We start from the raw sequence: 20,344 nt of genomic DNA, 5'->3' as shown, positions 1-20,344 counted from the left end.
CAGTGTTCGGGGTCCTGAGCTGGGGAGAGGGGTGGTCGGGAAGCACAACGGGAGGAAGCCAGGAACGGAGATTTGCGGGTTTACTTCCAGCCCCAAGCGAGCGATGAGCGCAAGGGAGACAGCTAGAGAACAGAGCCCTCAGAAAGTTTCCAGCGCATTCCTGCTAAAATTAGCCCCGTCTTGCATACGCAGCTCTATATTTAAACCAGTGGCCTGTCAGAGTCACTGCTGTGCGGCCGGCACATGCCGGTGGGTTGGGGGCCCAGTGCCGGTGCAGGGGTGCAGGCGGCAGCCCTGAGGGTGGGGAGGGGGGCCAGGCCGTGGGGCAAGGCCACTGCCCACCCACATGCATGTATAGCACACGCATGATGCTCCCGGGCAGCGTGTGAGGTCTCCTGACTCTCTTCCTGGCCGCAGAGGACGGAACCCCAGCAGGGGCTCAAATGCGGCCCCACTTGCAGGCACGTGCAGAAGGGACAGGGGCAGACAGGTGGAAAGAACACGGAGAGGAAAGAAGGGGTGGGGGACAGGGGCAGCAGCAGAATGGAAAAGCGTCTGTGGAGAGAACAGAGGAGGGAGGTAGACAGAGCCCTAGATGGTGTGACCCCGGGCGGGTGGTAGGCTCTGAACCTGGGCTGATCTCCTAGTCCAGGGGACCAAGGGGTTGTCACAAAGGGGGCTCAGCCTCCTCTGACCACAGAGCCCCCCCACCCCACTCTGAGGGTGATGGAAGCCCAGGCTACTCCCTCCCTCCCTGCCTGCCTTCCAGCCGTCTCCGGGGAGCACCCTGGCTGATAAGAAGCCGGTTTTACCTGAGGCCTGGAACATTAACTTTGACACTGAAAAGGGGATATTTTATTACCCAGGAATATTTCTGCATCTCTTCAGAGATCTTCTCACTCAGCCCCCACCCCTGGCTGCCAGCCTCTTTAGACAATTAAAACCGACTCTGCAGTTAACCCTCCTGATCCAGCCTTGCTAGAGGCCCCAGCGAGGGGATTTCATGTGTGGGCAAGTGTCTCCTTTATTCCATGTGGCTGACCCCTCATCCTTGCCCTACTGGTGTGTGTGTGTGTGTGTGTGTGTGTGTGTGTGTGTGTGTGTGCGCGCGTGCGGGCACACCTGTACACATTCAGGGGGCAGATCGGGGTGACCCATGAGGCCCTGCCTCCAGGCCTCCTCTGATCTCAGACTGGCCAGGGGTCCCAGACAGCCAGCTCAGATGGGACAACCGAGTCTCTGAGAAGTGAAGCAGTGTGACTAACCCAGAGTCACACAGGGAGCTCATGAGTTATCTGGGTCTGAGTCCCTGGTTCCTTGCTTTTCCGTGTGTTCTCGGCCTCCCATGAACTAAGGCCTGGTCATTCTGAGTGTGTGCCCGGCTCTAGCCCACCCTTCTCCCTGAGGTAGGGTGGCCAACAGTCCGGTTTTCCTGTGACTCTCTTGGTCTTACTATGGAATGTTCTGCCCATGTGGTTGGCCCTCTTATTTCTAGCTCACCATGATTCCTCCATCCCTGTGCTCCCGAAATTGCCACGTGGTAATACCTAGCATTGATTGACCTCTCGACTAGACTCCTGAGTTCTTGACACAGATTCATTCATTTAATCCTTTAAAAAAACTTTTTTAATGTTTATTTATTTTTGATAGAACACAAGGGGTGGGGGAGGAGAAGAGAGAGGGAGACACAGAATCTGAAGCAGGCTCCAAGCACAGAGCCAGACACGGGGCTTGAACTCATGATCATGACCTGAGCTGAAGTCGTTCACCCAACCAACGGAGCTACCCAGGCACCCCTCACCTACTCCTCAAAACAACCCTCTGAAGTGAACTGCATTATCCCCATATTATAGAAGGCAAAAGTGAAGCCCAGGGAGGGAGAAAGGAAAGCAGAGCTGAGGAGGGCAAAGTCAGGATTTGCACCTGCATACTCTGGCCCTTGGGCAGGACTCTTAGGCTCTGGACTGCCCACTTGGTGGTGGTCTTGGGGGTCTCGTTGTCCAAGCAAAGTCTCAGCAGAGCAAAGCCCATGTCTCCTTAGCCCTGGTGTCCGGTGCAGCGCCAGACACATGCTATGCCCTAAGCAAAACTTTGTGCAGATGGCACCCATGCCTGCCCTCCCCTCCCTCCGCGGGTGCGGATTCCTTCCCTTTGTCTCACACCCTGGCCCTCTGGCCCTCAGACCCATCTTCCTTGCTCCTATTTTTCTGGCTCCTGAGCCCTCTATTCCAGATGCCTTGAAGGAATCCACTCTCTTGTGAGCCAGTGAAGGTCAGAGGTAACTGGTGCACGTGTTCTGAGAGATTCCAGACCCTGTCTTTGGCCTGAGGCCACCGCAGACCCTCCCTCTGCATGGATCCAAGTTGGGGCACCCAGTCTCCGGAAGCCGGACCCCGCGGGCTGCCTCCGGCTTCTGGGGCCTCCGCTCCAATCACCCTGTTCCCAGCGCATGCAGTCCCTGGAGGGGTGCGGGTGGTACAACTCTTGCCGTTTACTGTTTCCAGAAACTCTTAGTGAAATTACAGCTTTAATTAAATACAGCTGGCTGTATGTTATACGCCATATAATTATCATGTTATTATTATTATCACTTAGACAAAAGTTCAAACAAAGTTTATTGTAAATACTGTATGACAGAAAAAACTGGAAGAGCTGAGGGCTATTGGCCCGCATGAGTGACAGAGAGCTGCGGTCTTTTGGGGGAAGCAGGGGTGCATGGGGGCAACCGGGAAGAGAGAGCCCTGGGGGAGGCTCCGGCTGAGTAGCCACGTGACCTTGGGCAAGTCTCTGTCCCACCTGCAGGCCTCGGTCCCCTTCCCTGGGATGGTGACTTTTATTTATCCTGCAACTGCTGATTGAGACCTGCTATGTGTTGGGCACTGTTCCAGGCTCTGGAACTCAGCCGTCAACCAAGCAAACAGAATTCCTGCCCTCATAGAGCTTACATTTTCGTGGGAGGGGGAGGCCCAACAAATTAATGCGTAAGTAAATGTATAACGTAATATCAAGGTGTAACCTGAGGAAATATAAAGCAGAGAAGGGGCAAGAAAGAGAGATTAGAAGGGCCAGGGGGTACTAGTTCAAGAAAAGCCCTTCCAAGGGATTAGGGACCTAAATAAAGTACCTGGGTGAGCAGTGAGAAAAGAAGGAGGACAAGCATGCCTAGCAGAGGGAACAGCACCACAAAGGCTTTGCCTCACAGCATGGTGGGCTAAGGGTAGTTGGATTTCTTACATGGTGCCTGGTGCTGAAGCTGTCAAGAAATCCTGGCAGAAAAGCTTTTCCTGGCCTAGCCTTGGAAGTCACACACTGTCGCCTCTGCCACATTCTATTAGTCCCCCTGGACTGTCCCAGATTTAATACGAGAGAGGTCTGCCCAAGAGCATGGATAAAGAGAAGCGTGGTTAATTAAGAGCCCATCTGTAGAGACAAGCTACCGTCGTTTCTCACTAGAAAAGCCACAGAAATGGGGGCACCTGGGTGGCTCAGTTGGTTAAGCGTCCGACTTCAGCTCAGGTCATGATCTCACAGTCTGTGGGTTCAAGCCCCACATCGGGTTCTGTGCTGACAGCTCGGAGCCTGGAGCCTGCTTTGGATTCTGTGTCTCCCCCTCTCTCTCTGCCCCTCCCCTGCCTGCACTTTGTCTCTCTCTCAAAAATAAACAAAACATTAAAACAATTTTTAGAAAAGAAAAGCTACAGAAAGGAAAATAATAATAGCTACTATTCATCAAGTGCTTTCTATGAACCAGGTAGCTCTGGTTTCCACATTTTAACTCATTCCATCCTCCTATCCACTCTACAAGGTGGGTACTATTGTTAACCCCATTTTGCAGCTGGGCCAGCTGAGGCAGGGAGGGTAAACATCTCGCCAAAGGTCACATGGCTAATGAGTGGGGAGCTGGGATGGAACCCAGGTTGTCTGGCCCCAGAGTCTTCGCTTCACTAGACTCGAGCTTCTTTGGCAGTCTGGACTGATAGGGGCTTTCCCTGGTCTCCCCACCCCCCTCCCCATGGCCAGCGCATGGCTCGTGTCTGATTGAACTGCTTTGCCGAAAAGCACAGCACAAGAGGAACTTTCCTAAGTGTGGAAGGAGCAGGCTTTCTGAGTCTGCTGCCCAAACACATCCACAGACCTTGCGACAGTGCGTACAATCATGTTGACCCCCCACATTTTTGAACTGAAAGGAATCTTTGCTATCAAGCCCAGATGGTAGGGTAGAGACACGGGAACCGAGGCCCGGAAGGAGGCGGGGACCCGCCTGAGTTCACTCTGATAGATCTGTACACCGTGAGATTCGCAGCCTGCGACCCCATGCGGTGTCCACACTGGAGGCCGGGGCAGCTGTGTGTGAGGAGTGTCAGGGCGCTGAGCTGGAGGGGCAGGCATGAGCTTGGGCTCCAGGGAGAGGGGAGAGGACCCTGGGATAGAGTGGAGGATCCAGTGAGCCAGGAATCAGCAGAACTCAGCCACTTCCCAGAGTGAAATGGCCCAGAGCCCCCAGCACACAGGGTGCCGCGGAGCCCCGTGATTCTCACTCCAGGGCGCGGGGCTTCTAAAGATGGGCTGGTGGCAACAAGGAATAAAAAGGGCTGGGGGCCTGGCATTTCAGAAATCTCCGGCTTCTGGCTGAGTCCAGGATAGCTATGATGGATGAAGGGTGGTGGTGGATTTGTACGCCACGTTTTCTTTGGGGATCTCAGATCCGTGGCGGTCCAGACTTGGGGACGGAGCAGGCCGTTCCCCGCGGCCAGGCCTCTGCTGTGGGCCTGCTGTTCACCCTCCTCTCTGGGAGTCCCCAGGCCCGTCACCTGGCTCCTGAGCACGGAGCAGGTTGCTAACTTCTGCTGACACTGGCAGGGGCAGCCGCTCCCAGCCTGATACCTCATGGCAGCCACACTTGCACAAATCCTTAATTGTTTAGTTTAAAGAATTGTGTTTTGACCGCGAGGGGATTTTGGCTGGAGCTCAAGAAGTGATAATGATATTTCACTGCCAAGACGTCTCCTTGGCTCTGTGTGTGTTAATGTGCACTTTCAAGACGCTCCAATTAACTGCATCAGCTCTCGGGGAGAGAAAGGGAGAGGGAGAGGAAGCAGGCAGGAGAGAGAAGGGAAGGAGCGCACCGGCCCCAGAAGGCAGACAGCAACCCCCTTCCATCTTTTTATTAGCAAACAAATGGGGGGGTGGATGACAAAGTTCTTAAAGACAAACACCTAATGAAGTGGTGTACATGCTTTCTCGAGGGGGGGACCCTGGCTGAGCCCTGGGGGAGGCCCCGGAGCCATGGTCCCAGCCCAACTGGCTACTCCCCTGCCCAGCACTCTGGGCGTGGGGGGGGGGGCTTGCTGTGTGCTCTTCTCCTCATTCTATACGAGTCCTTCCTCCTTGCGGGCCTCTGCCTCCGTGTGTTTGGTTCCCCATTGCTCAGAGGAAAGACAAGGCCTGATGCAGACCCCCCACTCTGACACTGACCCTTACCTCAGCCTGTCACCATGTCAGTCCCTTCCCCTCTGGCCGCACCAAACAAGCTGTGTCCTTAGACTGCAGAGGTTGTACGTTTACTGTTTCTTATGCTTAGAATTCCCTTCACCAAGACACCTGCTTGGCCAACTTCCCCACCTCCTAGAGGTTCCGATGCAAATGTCACCTTCTCCAGGAGGCCATGGTTAAAAATTGCAATACATGCCCCATCTCTATCCCCCTTCCCCGCTTTGCCTCGATAGCATTTGTCACCATCTGACACACCATTTATCCGCTCTTGTATCTTATTCTCTGCCTCCACCGCTGGCTCGTCACCTGAGAGCGGTCTGCGTTTTGTGTTTCGCTCACTGCTGTGTGTTTCCAGCAAGAACGGTGCGCAGCATGGGAGATGCCCGGGTTTGTTGACTGACCCTGCCATGAATGAACTCACCACCACGCCTGGTACCAACACGTCTCCCCGCACTGAATCCTAATGCCAGCCCTCTACCCACCCCTCGCTTCGGGCCTGCCCCTACACTGACTCCACCCGGAACAACCTAAATTTCTTTCCCCTCCATTCACCCGCCCTTCACCTCTGCTCTTACCTTTGCCCCCACCAATCAGATCTTGACCCCTTCCCCCATCCAGCCAGCAATGAAATGAATGTCTTCTGCCTTTCCTAGAAGCTTCCCGTTCCACTGTGTTTTGAGGTCCCTCAGCTCCCTGGGCCTTGAAGCAAGACCTCCAGCTGGAAATCCCAGCAGGGGCCACACTGCCTGAAACCCTGAAGAGGGATGGGGGTCCCTGCCATCCTCAAGACCACCCCCCGGGCATCCTGCGTGGTGAGAAGGGCTGGGGAGGACCTTCAGCACTGTCTCAGGTCGGGAGTGGCTATGGGAGGGTCGTTCCCTGGTTACTGGGCTTTCCTGTAGGGGTGAGTGGAGGGGGCAGGACCGCCCAGTTCCCCACCTCTGACTGCCCCCCAACTCAAGCCAGAAAATGACTTTGCCACGGCCTCCCTCATTCCCACTGACACACATACCCATCTGGGGCTCACGCTCAGAAGCATCTAGAATCACAGGTACACTCCAAAGCCACAGTGCATGTGAAAGCAAAGGTTTCCTTTACTGCAACATCCGGCCTGCGGAGACCCCGAAGTGGAGGAAAGGGGAGAGCCAGCCAGAGATGGGGCACTGAGGCTGCCCTGTGGAGGCCCCAGCGGAACTGGTCAGAATCCTTGCCCCCCTCCTCCCCTCCCTCCAGTCTGTCTTCCCCCCTCCACCTCCCCCTCCCACTGCCTTCCCCCCTTTTCCAGTACCCTTCAGGCCTCCGAGGGAGGGTCAGCTCAGCCGGCTCAAGTTACAAGAAGTTGAAGACAGGAAGATTTAGCGAGGGAGCCGGGACCAGCACAGTGCTCTGTTTGTCCGCCTTTGAAACCAGAGGCCGAGCGGCGGGGGTGGGGGGCGGGCGGGAGGCTGCGGACACTCCGGTGAATTATCGCTCCGGTCGGGTTCTGACTTCCAAGGCTCTGGCCGCCCTCCCCCGGCCCCTGCTGCTGTTTCTCCAGGTGCTGGGGTGTTTTCCTACGTGTTAATTTGCTCCAGTTGACGCGCCCATTCTTGGCCCTGGCCCCCCAAGGGGAGACTGGCCCGCCCTGGGGTAGGTCAGGGGGGCCTTCGGGGTGGAGAGACCCGGGAAGTTCGGCCCAGATCTTGTCCTGGGCTGGGAGCGACAAGAGATACAGTGTGGGTGTTAGCTCACAGACACTACATTGTCCTTTCCAGACCGGACACCCACACCCCACAGCCCAGAGAGGTTCTGATGAGCCTGCGCTTTCACAGCGACCCCTACTGGCACCTCGGCCCTTCCCAGCCACCTCCTCCAGGAAGCTCTCTAGGACTTACCCTCCTTGAAAAAGGGCCCTTTAGCGAATGTGAGGTGCTTTTGGCTTCCTCGACATCCTGTCACTTCATCTCCACGAAGACATCACGACGTGAGTCTAGCTCTTATATTTATGATTTTTATTTTTTTGAATTCATTTTATTTTTTGATGTTTGTTTATTTTTGAGAGAGAGAGACACACACAGAGCATGAGCTGGGGAGGGGCAGAGAGAGAGGGAGACATAGAATCCGAAGCAGGCTCCAGGCTCTGAGCTGTTAGCACAGAGTCCCATGCGGGACTAGAACCCACGAACTGTGAGATCATGACCTGAGCCCAAGTCAGATGCTCATCTGACTGAGCCACCCAGGCATCCCATATTTATGATTTTTAAACAGAGAGACTGAGGCTTCAAGAAGCTAAGCAACTTGCCCAAGGCCACACAGTTACTGAGAAGCAAGGTCAGGATTCGAATTGAGTTTTTCTGAGTCCAGTGTCCATGACCTTTTCCCTCAGACATAAGGGGAAGGACATATGTAAAAGGATGGGGGGGGGGATGCAGAGCCGCTTTTAGGGGTGAGATGATGGACCCACCCACAGGGCAGAGAAGGGGTCTAGTGGCCAGAAGAACTGTCAGGGACGCCAGGGAGCAGCCTGACCTTGCCCCTTGATTCTGGTGCTCCTCTCCCAGGCGGGCTGGGACCGGGCTCTGAAGTTGGAGGAAGAATCTGTCACCAGCCTCAGCTCCACACCTCCCACTGTCCCTACCCTAGAGGCCTGAGGCCCAAGGAAGGGGACCAGTTCCCATCAAGCCTGGGAACTGGGGGCTGTGGATTATTGGGGAGCTTTCTCCATTGCCCAAAGCTGGCAGCACAAAGGGTCTCCTGGTGACAGGGCCCCTCCCTATTTCCCTTCCCAGGCTGGGCTGAACCCCGCGGAGGGCCCTGCTGACAGTTGTCCCTCTCGGGCCCTGCTCTCATTGGCCGGAGCCCCTCTCCATCTGTCAGGCTGAGGAGCCCTGGCTCGCCCACCCCAGGCTTTCACCCTGACATTGGCTGCACCTCCCTCCCTCCCTCTGTCTTGGCTGCAGAGCCCTCCGCCCTCACTATCTCTCTGGAAGGGCAATAGATCCACTTCTGTTCAACCCACCCCCCTCTTCCCTCCGAGGCGCCCATGCCCCAGCTCCAGCGGACCCTTTCCCGCACAGGTGGGCTGTGGGGGGACTGCGGGCAGGTGGGCAAGAAATGGAGAATGGCCACCTCCCTCCCCAGCCCAAGGGGAAATGTCAGACCTCTGGAGCAGAGCTGGGTGATAGGCAAGGCAAGATGACAGAGGCATTCGGATGCAAGGTGCTTCAATGCCCCAACCGACCTCTCTGTCCATCCTTTCTCTTCCCTCTTCCTCCTTTCCTCTGCCCCCTAGAAGCCAGAGCTCCGTCCCTACCCAAGCGAAACCCCATACTCCCCTGCACCAGCACCTTGACCTTCCCCTCCCACAGTTTCTAACTTTGGGGGTCCTGTCTCCTTACCCCCAAGAACCCCAGGGCTGAAGGGCAAGATAGGGTGTTGGGGTGGGGTGAGCCTACTACAAGGAGGAGGTGCTTCAAATCTTTTAATCACCCCACCTGCTAATGGAGGTCAATCAGACGGCCCTGGGTTTGAATCCAGCTTCACCACTCACCAGTGTGGTCTGGGGCAAAGTGATTTCTCTTTTGGAGCCATGTCATTTCATTTGAAAAAGAATCTAATCTTTTTTTAATCTAGTCTCCGGAGCTGGTTGGGAGGACTAGCTGTGCCTGGCACATAGTAAGGACTTGATAAGTGATGCTTTATTCCAGGCTTGGGGAGTGGGTGCCTGTGTGTGTGCGCGTGGAGGTGAGGTGCCGCTGGGGAGAGCAGAAAGGACAGAGGAGGTGGCATTGGCTCCAGGGGAACCAGCCCAGAGCAAGCTCAGAGTCCCTGATGCTGAGGCGCTGGGAAAACTCTGGGAATAGCAGGGGCTGGATTAAGATGGGAGCTAAATGGCCAAGAGCATCTTGCTGAGTCCCAGTGCCTGCTGTGGCCGTGAGTTAGGCACAGTGGAGGACAGAGAAGGATTCGTTACTGATCTAACACAGAACTTCTGAGCACCTTGTATGTGCCAAACCCTATACAGGGCCAATTAGGCTGAGGTGACGGCCACATATTTCCTGTCGTCGCAGAGCTTGCATTTGAGTGAAGTGACACAGAGACAGGAAGTCATTGAACACATAAAAGGATTGCAGAAGACTTGCAGGAAAATTAAGGAAGGATGCTAGCTTGTTTACAGAACTGAAAAGGAAAGGAAAAGAAAGGAAAGGAAAGTAAAGAGAAAAGAAAAAGACAAGAAAGCAGGGAGGGGCAAGTGGTAGAGATGCAGCAGGAGAAGAGGAGAAGCCCCACTGTGTGTGTGGGGGGTGCGGGTGTGCCGCTGTCCATGAGGTGGGGTTGAGATTCTCTTGTAAGTGCCGTTGGGGGTCATTGGAAAGAGAAGAGTCACCCCATCTTCTTAGTGCACCCAGACTGTCCCTGCGGCTCTGAGAGGAAGGGTGTGGACAGGGGCAGGGCATGGCAGGGGCTGAGCAGGGGGGAGGCTGGAGCAGAGACCAGCCTGGGGTGGCAGCAGTGGAAGTGGGGAGAAGGGATGGGTGTACCATGTAGGACTGGCTGATGGGTTGCAGAGGGTGGAGGGGAGGAGATGGGGGAAGGGCTTGAGCTTTTTTTGGCCCATGTGAACCCCCGTCTTGAGCAGAAGGGGGTGTGGGGAGGAGCACCAGAACTCCGGGTTCTGTTTCACTGAGATGTCTGGGAGGATGGGAGGTGAATGGTGGTTGAAATGAATCAGGAGGGAAAAGTCAGGGCTGGAGACAACACGCTAGGGCCTTAAGCAATAGAGTCTCTAAAGCCGTGGCCATGGATGAGACCGTTCAGGAAAAGAGTATCCACAGAGGGCAACCAGTGGGCAAGGAGGGAGCTCATCGGTTAGGGTTAAAGAGGGACCAGCATTGGCTGGTGAGAGGAGCCCAGCCCTGGAGCAGGAAGGGCGAGGAGGGGGGCTCAGGGAGATTCAGGAGGGGAGGAGTGTCCCATGATGAGGGGGCTGCCATCATGTCGTGCCCAGAGCACAGGAAAATGGCGGCCGGTCTTGGCCACATGGGATGGTTTCGGCCAAGTGTGTCAGTGAGAACTGGGTGCTGTGGCCACATGTGCGGCAAGGGAAGGAGAGCCCATTCTAGCTGCAGCTGTTGGGGAGGCCTCCTGCGAGGAGGTCCCTGAGGGAAGAAAGGAAGGGGTGAGAGGTTGAGGGTCTTCCTTTTCCTTAAACTTTGCTACATGCACCCTCCGCTCCTGCTTCCTCAGCGTCTCCAAATCCTGCAACACTGACCATTCCAATTGTGGTGGAAACTGCTAGTATCCGTTCTCATTCTCTTCCTTCGTAATATAATCATCCGTTCTTTTGTTCCATATGTTCCCATTCAGAATAAGGATTATATTTCTCAGCCTCCTTTGCAGCTCAGCATGGCCATGAGAGAGCGTTCTGGTCCGTTATATGTCAGTGAAAGTTGTAGGGCCTCCAGGAAGTCTTCTTAAATGGAAAGAGAATCCTTCTTTGAGTTTTCCTTTTTTGCTGCTCACTGAGATGAAGGCAGGATGGCTGGAGCATGAACAGCTCTTTTGGGTCATGAGGTAGAGGCTCTATACTAAGGAAGTCAGAGCCGTAGAATGGAAGGAGACTTTGTGAATCTACCCGCCTGACTCTGAACCTCCTCTAGGTGGGACTTCTGTCTGTGTGAGAGAAACAAACTATTATCTCTTTCAAGCAAACTGTTATTTCGGACTTTCTGACACTTGCAAAAACCTAGTCCTAATGGATACACTAGCCAAACAGGGGTTGCCTGGAAGTTAGAGGACAGATGGTCACAGTTCCTTCTCACTTGAGCTTTGAGAAATGTCTGGCCTTGGCCGTAAAGAGCAGGGTTGAGAGCTCTTCAGACACTGGTTCTCTGGAAGGCTTAGGAGGGGCTTAGGAGACTGCCCTGGAGGTTGGCGACCAAAGGGTTTGCTCAGCCAGGACTCTGAGGAGGGCACCTAAGATTCGGTTATCCTGTCTGGCCCCGGCCCCCAGCCTATCAGCTCTCTACCCTTCTCTGCTCTGCTCTGTGCCAGGGAGGCTGAGCCCTCCGGCTTCCTGTTTCCAGAGTAGCCAGCAGGGGGTCAGGGGTGAGAGCCCCATGTCTCTGGTGTGCCTGCATCTCCCCCAAAGTGCAGATCCTCCAGGGCAGCCCCTCCCTGCTGGGTTCCAGCCTTCGTGGGACACACACGGGACACACACGGCACGTTTGCACCCCGACCCCTCAGGCCGAGGCTGGTAATGGCATCCCACGGTACTCATCTCTGGTGCCTCAAGGTTTCCAGTTCCTCCGCTTTCCTCTGGAACGATTCCTTTCTTTAAATCTTCTCATTGGAGCCAAATGGAGGTGGATCTGCTTTCCTGTTGGGGACCCTGCTTGATACATCACCTTTTTCTGCTCGGGCCATACAAAAGTGCCTGGGCCAAGTCAGGTCCTGGTAACAAGAGAGAGGCAGCCAGAGGGGCAGAAACAGACAGGACAAAATAGGGGCAGAAAGGCAGAAACACAGAGAGATTTTTAAGGGAAACGCAATGGTGGATGGAGGGGACAGAGGCGCAGCCAGGCATGGAGGGAGGGACAGACAGACAGGTGAGGCTATCAGAGGCAGGGGGGTACTGAAGGTCACCAAGCCACACCGAGAGGGAAAATCGGCAAAGGATGGGGCAGAGGCTCGTGCAGACAGACATTGGAAATGAGGCGGAGAGAGGAAGGAAGAGGAAAAGCTAGGGGTGATGGGAGGGACGGGAGGAGAAGACAGCGCCCAGCGCATTTATTAAATTAAAAGATCTGAGCCCTAGAGCAAAGCTCCCCCTGCCTCCAACCCTTGCCTCTGGACCCTTCTTGTTTCCTCTCCATGCAGGGGCCAGTACACGCAGTTAGGTCTTCTGTGACCATCCACTGGGACCGGAGGAGCCTTGTTCAGTGGATGTAGGCAGACTGCAGGGCCCACCCCAGGGGGCGAGGAACATTTAATGCAGGAAAACAAGGGGAGAAAATGTCAAATGCCCAGTGGGAAGCTGTTGGCAGCCTGGGCATGAATGGGAAGGGGAGGTGTGGTTCCCTAGGTCAGTGAGTGCTGATGCTTTAGGAAGGGCTGTCCCACAGGACGGGCTGTGGGGGAACACAGAAGGGAAGGCATTGGGGGGACAAACACCCTACGTCTCTCTTCCATCCTCTGACCTTCTGCTGGTGCCTACATCAACCAGACTCAAAGGGAAGCCAGAGGACATAGAGCTGAGTGATGCTGTCCAGAGGGTCAGCTTCTAGGGGTAGCTGAAGGGGTGAAGAGTGGAGGGTGGATGCAGAGGGGCAAACAGAAAACCCTTGGCACACGGATCTCTTCTCCCTACGGTGGGTTCAGAAGGGGCCATCGCTGCCTGTTAGAAAGTGCATGGTCGGGGACATATGGTGATTGGCTTAGTCTCAGTTTCCTCTTCTGTAAATTCGGGGTAAGGATAATGTCCACTTCTTGGGACTGAATGAAGGACAACCTGGAACTGCACCAGTGAAAAGTGGCTGGCATCTTGCTGGCCACGCTGCATGTAGCACTTGGGCACAGCTGGTGGGCACAGCTGGTAGGGACAGCGTTTCCCGGCCCCGAGCTGAGCACCCCCGGATGGGACATGCTGCAGTGGTGCATCACCCCAGGAGGTACCCCATCCTGTGGCTGGCAGCAAGTGAACAGAAGCCCCAGACCCTCACAGAGCAGGGCCCCACCTTAGAAAGGATAGAAATGCCCAGCAGGGGTAAAGAGTGGTTACCAGGCTATGTGAGGGGAATCAAGAACAGCTTCCAGAGGAGATGATCGTGACTGAATTTTGTTTTGTTATTTTGAAGTTTTACTCCAGGCATTTCAAACATAGACAAGTACTCAGTATAAAGAGGCCCTGTGTATCACATCATCTAGCCTCAAGCAGGAGCGACTCATGGCCAGTCTTGTCCCATCTCTTCCCACGTTATTTGGAAGCAAGTTGCAGACATATACATCTTGGCCATAAATATTTCATAAGTGTCTAAAAAAGGGGGCCCTTTAAAAATAACTTCAATACGATGATCACATAAAACATTAAAATTAAGGGGCGCCTGGGTGGCTCAGTTGGTTAAGTGTCTGACTTCAGCTCAGGTCATGATTTCACAGTCCGTGGGTTCGAGCCCCGCGTCAGCCTCTGTGCTGACAGCTCAGAGCCTGGAGACTGCTTCAGCTTCTGAGTCTCCCTCTCTCTCTGTCCCTCCCTCTGCTCATGCTCTGTCTCTCAAAATAAAAATAACAAATACAGAACAAAATTTTTAAGAACATTAAAATTATGTCTTTAACCCTATCATCAGCAAATATACCTCGTGCCCAGATTTAGGGTTCCAGTCCCACTCTCCAGGAAAAGGCACCAAGGCTTCTTAGAGAAATGGCTGACATAGGGCTGGGGCAAGACATACACCTGCTGAACTTGGAGTGTCTTACAGTGCCAGGAAGTATGGATGTGTTTATGCAAAACAAAACTATGTTAGTGGAGATGTGTCAAAGAGATACAGGCCAACTGAAATAGCTTCCAGTGGCCAAAGTTGAAACAATTTAAGCCACACAATATAAGAGTACTGGATTATTACCCAAAGTAAAAAATAAATATCCCCAAGTCCACGCTGACATAAATAATTGAATGAATAAACAGCGGAAAAGGAAGAAATCTCGCATGCAGAAATCCAAATAATTTATAGCTACTCTACTGGCAAGGGACAGAACAGTGTAACCCCCTGGGCCTCTGAACTGGGTTGTTCATAGTGCCTTCCTTCCAAAGAGCACATATGGAAAGGGGGGAAAGAGCAACTGTATAGTAGGACCCCTGACAAATACCACCTCAGTCTGGTGATCAAGGTCAACACCAACAGTCATAAGCATACTAGCATGTTGATAATAGCACTTGACCTCTGTGACTTTCTTCTCCAAAACCCACATCTCAGTCTAATCTTGACAAAAGACATCAAATTCCAATGGAGAGACACTCTACGAAGTACCTGACCAGTACTTCTGGGAACTGTCAAGGTCACCGAGAATCAGGAAAGTCTAAGAAACTGTCACAGCCGAGAGGAGCCTAAGGACACATGACAACTACATGCAGTGTGGTATCTCACATGCCCATCCCTGGCGCAGCAAAGGGATACTAAGTAAACACTAAGGAAATGTGAATAAACTGTGGCCTGTAGTTAATAATAATGTATCAATATAGGTTTATGTGGGCACCTGGGTGGCTCATTTCGTTAAGCTTCTGACTCTTGGTTTCAGCTCAGGTCACGATCTCACGGTTGTGAGTTCGATCCCCACGCGGAGCCTGCTTGAGATTCTCTCTTCCTCTCTCTGCTCCTATCCCACTGGTGGTATCTCTGTCTCTCTCAAAATAAATAAATAAACTTATAAAAATAATAATTTATCAGTATCAGTTTATTAATTGCAACAAATGCACAGAGCAAATGTAAGATGTGAACAATAGGGCAAACGGGGGGTGGGGAGCAGGGTATGTGGGAACTCTACCATTTTTGCAATTTTGCTGTAAATCTAAAACTGTTCTAAAAATTCTATTGTTGGGGAGCCTGTGTGGCTCAGTTAAGTGTCCAACTTCAGCTCAGGTCATGATTTCACAGTTCGTGGGTTTGAGCCCCGCATTGGGCTCTGTGCTGACAGCTCAGAGCCTGGAGCCTGTCTTCAGATTCTGTGTCTCCCTCTCTCTCTGACCCTCCCCTGCTCACACTGTCTCTCTCTCAAAAATAAATAAAACATTAAAAATTTTAAAAAATTGAAAAAATAAAAATTCTATTGTTAAAAAATATCCAGTGTTCAAAGTTTTGCTCTGTCAAATAGATCTCCCTTCCAGCCTATTTGAATCAGGATTCCAATCCAGTCCACAGATTGAAATTGGTTATGAACTGGGTTTTGAAGGAGGTCCTGGTGATGCTGAGGGAGAAGAGACCTAATAGCATCATCTGTGTCTTGGGCGGGAGAATTGGGGGTGTGTGTATGTGGGGGTCTAGTTTGCATGTCGTGGCCTTAGCCATGAGGTTTCTGGGGGGATGATTGAGGGCAGTGGGCCTCAAGTTTTCAAAGGCAACCTGGCAGATTAAAGCGGCCCCCAAATGCTAGAGATCAAGGTCTTGAGCTTCCACTCTCCTGTCCATGGTGCTGTCACGGATCTGCTTCCAGATATCCCTGTGGGGCTCTCAGACTCAGACCTGGGATCTGATCTCCACTCTGCTACCTCGGCAAGGAATTGCCCCTTCAGACCTCAGTCTCTTCATCTACAAAATCTGACATGTTTTCTGACATATTTTCAACTTTTGGGGGCTAGTGTGAAGATGAAATGAAATAAGGCATCTGAAAGTGCTCAGAGCTGTGCCCTTCCTCTCTCTCTTATGGGACAGAAAAAAGAGGTGGACTGTTGCTAATCTGGCAAAAATGTTAATTTGGGGGGCGCAGGGCGAGGAGTTGTTGCATGTGCCTAGGGAGGGGGTCTCTGTGGCAGAAGGTCCCTGTTGAGAGGTGAGTTCTTGGTGGGGCTTTTGATACAAATCAGAGACCGAATTGATATGGGGCCAGCTGTCCAGCTGTCACAGGGCCTGGGAGGTGCTAGACCCCTCAGGGGAGACCTGGGGTCTGGACCCCAGAGGAAACCCCAGCCCTATCTATAGGGTTATTGGGTGGAAAGCTGTCTGAGTCTCCATTTGGGGCTGTTCCCAAAAGAGGTGGGTCGACCTTGGATGAGGAAGAGGGGAGGGGTTGAGGGGCAGAGCGGGAGGCTGGCGGGGGCAGCACCTTTGTCCTCAAGATGTACCAGAGAAGCCCAGAGAAGGGTGCAGGGAGGAATACACGTCTTCTCACCACAGGTCCTGCTCCCTGGAGAACGGAGGCCAGGCATCAGCCCCCATCCCAACTGTTTCCCTGGGCACTTGGAGGGGAGTCTTGGTCCCAGAGCAAAGGAGGAAGCCGAGTGGGGTGAGGATGGGAAGGGAAATAGAAAGATGTGGGAATGGCAGAGATGGGTGCTAGGAGGCAGCGGCCAAGGACTCCTGAGAGGGCCAGAGGCAGAGAGGTCAGGCAGCGAGGAGGCCAGGATCCCTGAGCAGGAGCCAGAGACAGAGAGACACAGCAAGCAGGTGGAAGGCAAGGGTGATGTCCTTCTACACACAGGCTGTTTTCTTCTCCTCTTCACCACCAAACCTCTGCTGGCAGTGTCTCAAACACAGTTTGGAGATGGTGTTCACCCATCTTTCTTTAAGGAAAAAAAAGTGAGAGAGGAGGGGGGCCCTTCCAGGATTAAGAAAAGATGATGGGGGGGAGGAAGCATTGGAATCCCACCCCTTCTCCCCCCATACCTCCCAGCTGACACTCATCCCAGATTCCTGCTTTAGGCTTCGCGATTCCGGGCTGTTGGAATGCTATTCCCATCACCCAGAATACTTTGCCAGACCCCTCTCAGCCTGATAAAAAATTCTATCAAAAGCGCACTCCAAGGCTTGATGACCCTTCACCCTGAAGCATTCCTCACTTAGGCCCCCTTAGTCCTTTGCTCTGATCTCCTGGTTGACTGTAACTTTGTGCCTGGTGTGTAAGTTACGCTCATTGCACTGTAGTGCATTTTTTCTTTTACTAACTGGCATTTCCTAACAGATTAGGTCTTTGAGTCACCCCCCCCCTTTTGTTTTTTTAAAGTTTATTTATTTATTTATTTATTTATTTATTTATTTATTTATTTATTTAGAGAATGCTCACAAGCAGGGGAGAGCTAGAAAGAGGGACAGAAAAAATCCCAAGTAAGCTCCGCACTTTCAGTGCAGAGCCTGACGTGGGGCTTGAACTCATGAACCATGAGATCATGACCTGAACTGAAATCAAGAGTCAGATGCTTAACTGACAGAGCCCCCAGGCGCCCCAGGACTTGTAGTCATCTTTAGTCTTGCCTGTCCCTGCGCAGGAGCTCCAAAATCACTTGCCAATCGGAGAGGACAAGTCAGGGCACGCATTGCGCTCCATGGTCCCCCCTCTGGGGTGGAGGAGAAGAGAGAGGACCGTAAGGGAAGGAGTATCTTGTTCAGTCCTTCAAGGTCCCAAAAGAAATGAGCCCTAAGGTGCCAGCCCTGCCTCCTAATGTCAGGTGATTAATTCTTGTGATGGACTCTGGGAAGGGGGGTGTTAAGTCCTGGAGCTAGGAAGAAGGATCCTTCATAGGCCTTTGGGTCCCCACACCTGTGTCCAGGCTTCAAAATGCTGGGTGGACGGGGCCTCTCATCTGAATATAACATACTCAAGGTCTCACTTGAGCAGGAAGCAGTCCTTGAAGGCAGGAAATCTAGAGGGCTGAGATGAGCTCCAAGAGGGAGGTAAGACCTCTAAGGACCCCTGCTACGCCCTTGCAACTCTGGGAACTGGCTTCCTCTTACAGCTCCCCATGTTAGAGTCTCACCAGACACCAGAACTCACCAGACACCATTTCCCTTTTCTCTTTACTTTTTCAACAAGGACCCCCCAGGCTCCACCTCCACAATCTCCCCAATCTGGAAGCTGTCTTCCCACTTGGCTCTGCGGAGAGTCTGTTCTCCTTCTCTAGGTAGCGGCCACCTTGATAGTATTTCTATTCAGAGATTGACCAGAAACTTACACACTAACTGAATTCTGTTTCATTACAAATAGGGCCTGTATTTGTACAGCAATGTAGCTGGAACTGTAGGGTTAGAATTGATTTCTGAGCACGTAAGCCAAAGGGGACCCAGGAATTCCTTTGGTACTATGTCATCCAGGAGGTATCCAGCCTGTGTGGTGATACTTGTAGCGACGGGAGACTCAGTGCCTCTCAAAGCTGCCCACTCTGCTGTGAGATAATCCGGAACCACTAGAAATGTCTTCCTTCTTTGAAACCACAATTGGGACTCTTGTTTTGGGGGTGAGTCTGTGTGTGTGTGTGTTTGGATGAGCATGGAGGAGGCACTGCTAAGCACATAACCACTCTTCTGGGGAAATAGCAGTTTTGTTTGTTATCCTGCCCAAGTTAGTGGTCTAACACAGTGAGCAGCACAGCGGATTTATCTGTGCGGATATTCCTCAGCCTCTGGGGCTCAGGGGCCTAGGGTTCAAAGAAGTAGAGGCAATGGGGAAGACTGAGGATAGAAGGGAGAAGGAATGTCCAGGGAAAGGAGGTAACAGGCACTAAGGCTTGAAGGGGCGATGGAGGGAGGATGGAGGAGGCGAGGCTACCATGAAAACTTGGGGCTGGTGAAGGGAAGAAGGACCAGAGGTCTTCCATTCACAGAACCCTCCCCCCCTCCCGGAGAAAAGGCCTTCTTTACTGACAACCTTGGGGAAGTGACTTCATCTCCTGGAGCCTCAGTATCTTCACCTGGAAAGTGGGTATCATATCCCGGGATAAGCTGACCTACAGAAACTCTCAAGCACTGGAACTATTGTTTTTAGTTCCACATGTACTAAAAGAGAAAGAACGTGGTTAGAATATTAATGCCTACCTCCCGGGCTTGTTGTAGGGGTTAAGTGAGACACATTGGGCGGTGGCGCCTGGCACACGCAAGGTGCTCAACACGATATAGCAAAATAATATATTACATATAAGACAATATTACATTCCGAATAATACACTATTATTTACTCTATTCTGAGCTCTAATTCTCCTGCCAACTTCAGAATCTGGGCTCTCTTTCAGCATCTGTTTAAGAAATCCGTTCCTCCCACGTGTGTGGCTCCTTCTGCCTGCTGCAGACAGCGGCCATCACTGGGTGTGGAGCCGGGCAAAGCTCCCCTGTCCATTACTCAGGGTTTCCAAGACCTTGGCAGGGACTCCCCCCTCCCCTACTTCTCTCCCTCCTCCCCTTCATCTTCTCCCCCCCAGCCCCCCTTCTCCTCCTTCCCCTCTTCTTCTCCTCCTCCTCCCCCTCCTCCTCTAAGGTCAGCTCCCAGCTCCTGAGGGGCAGGAAGTGTGTATGTTTGGGAAGGGAGGGAGTCTTCCCTCAGAGATTGTGCCCACAGTCCAGGAACCCAGAGCCAGGCCCTGGGGCTTTCTGTTCTGGGCACCAGCACGGGCTTCTTCCTCACCAAAGTCCTACAAGGGTTCTCCTTGGATAGGCAGTCTATGTGCTGGCCCAGGCTCTAGCACGAACTTGCTGTGTGATCTGGGGCAAGTCCCTTGTCCTCTCTGAGCCTCAGTTTGCTCCTGTGATAGAGAGAGAGAGAGAGAGAGAGAGAGAGAGAGAGAGAGAGAGAGAGAGAGAGAGAAAGAAAAGAATTATGCTTCCATGATTTGATATGTAAGTTATTCAGATGAAAAAAAGCGAAGGGAAGTTAAGGAAAACAGGGATTTTTACCCTATATAGTCCAGGCACCGGTCTCCAAGCTAAAGAGATTGGATTGGGAGATTGGGGTGGATTACCTGAATAGCTCTCTTCAATTACCCAGGTCCTCGCAGGAATGGAGACCCAGTTTGACTACCTCCCAGACTCGAAGAACACATTTTTCGGCTTTTCTTCCCTGGTTCTAGCCCGGCCTCTTCCAGAGGCTTTAACCCTGTTTACAGAAATGGGAATTTGCATGATGAAAATAACCCCGGCCGGACTGAGATTTTACTGCGTTTGGCAAGGGGCTCGGAAAAAGCGGCTGCATAGCCAATTACTGGAATTTTTAAACACAAATAATATTTTATGGGATCAGTGGGCTGGCGCGGGGCCGCCGCACCCGGCGCGGCTCCTCCGCCCACAAACAAGCTCCGATTGTGCGGCTGGTAAGCGCGCCAGCCCGGGCAGGGCGGGGTGGTACCGCGGGCGGGCCGGGGTCCTGGCGCGGGCAGGTGCAGCGCGGGGCCTGACGGCCC

General features: G+C 52.9%; 2 long non-coding RNA genes across 2 annotated transcripts in view; both read right to left on the bottom strand.

Annotated features, from left to right (window-relative positions):
- Positions 1 to 6,569: 6,569 nt before the first annotated feature.
- On the bottom strand, positions 6,570 to 7,177 carry LOC115295473. The gene is made up of 2 exons (XR_003910419.1): positions 6,782 to 7,177; positions 6,570 to 6,667 (listed from the first exon to the last, which is right to left on the bottom strand). It is a non-coding gene; the product is annotated as an uncharacterized LOC115295473 (long non-coding RNA).
- A 12,232-nt stretch (positions 7,178 to 19,409) lies between these two features.
- The window catches only part of LOC115295157, a 1,418-nt gene continuing 483 nt past the window's right edge, over positions 19,410 to 20,344 (bottom strand). The window contains exons 2-3 of the long non-coding RNA XR_003910357.1: positions 19,907 to 20,040; positions 19,410 to 19,690 (exon numbers count right to left, since the gene is read on the bottom strand). This is a non-coding gene — a long non-coding RNA (uncharacterized LOC115295157). The remainder of the gene's footprint in view (positions 19,691 to 19,906; positions 20,041 to 20,344) is intronic.

The sequence above is a fragment of the Suricata suricatta genome, chromosome 7, assembly GCF_006229205.1.
Source record: "Suricata suricatta isolate VVHF042 chromosome 7, meerkat_22Aug2017_6uvM2_HiC, whole genome shotgun sequence".
Taxonomy (NCBI): Eukaryota; Metazoa; Chordata; class Mammalia; order Carnivora; family Herpestidae; genus Suricata; species Suricata suricatta.
This window is presented reverse-complemented; position numbering and strand designations above follow the sequence as displayed.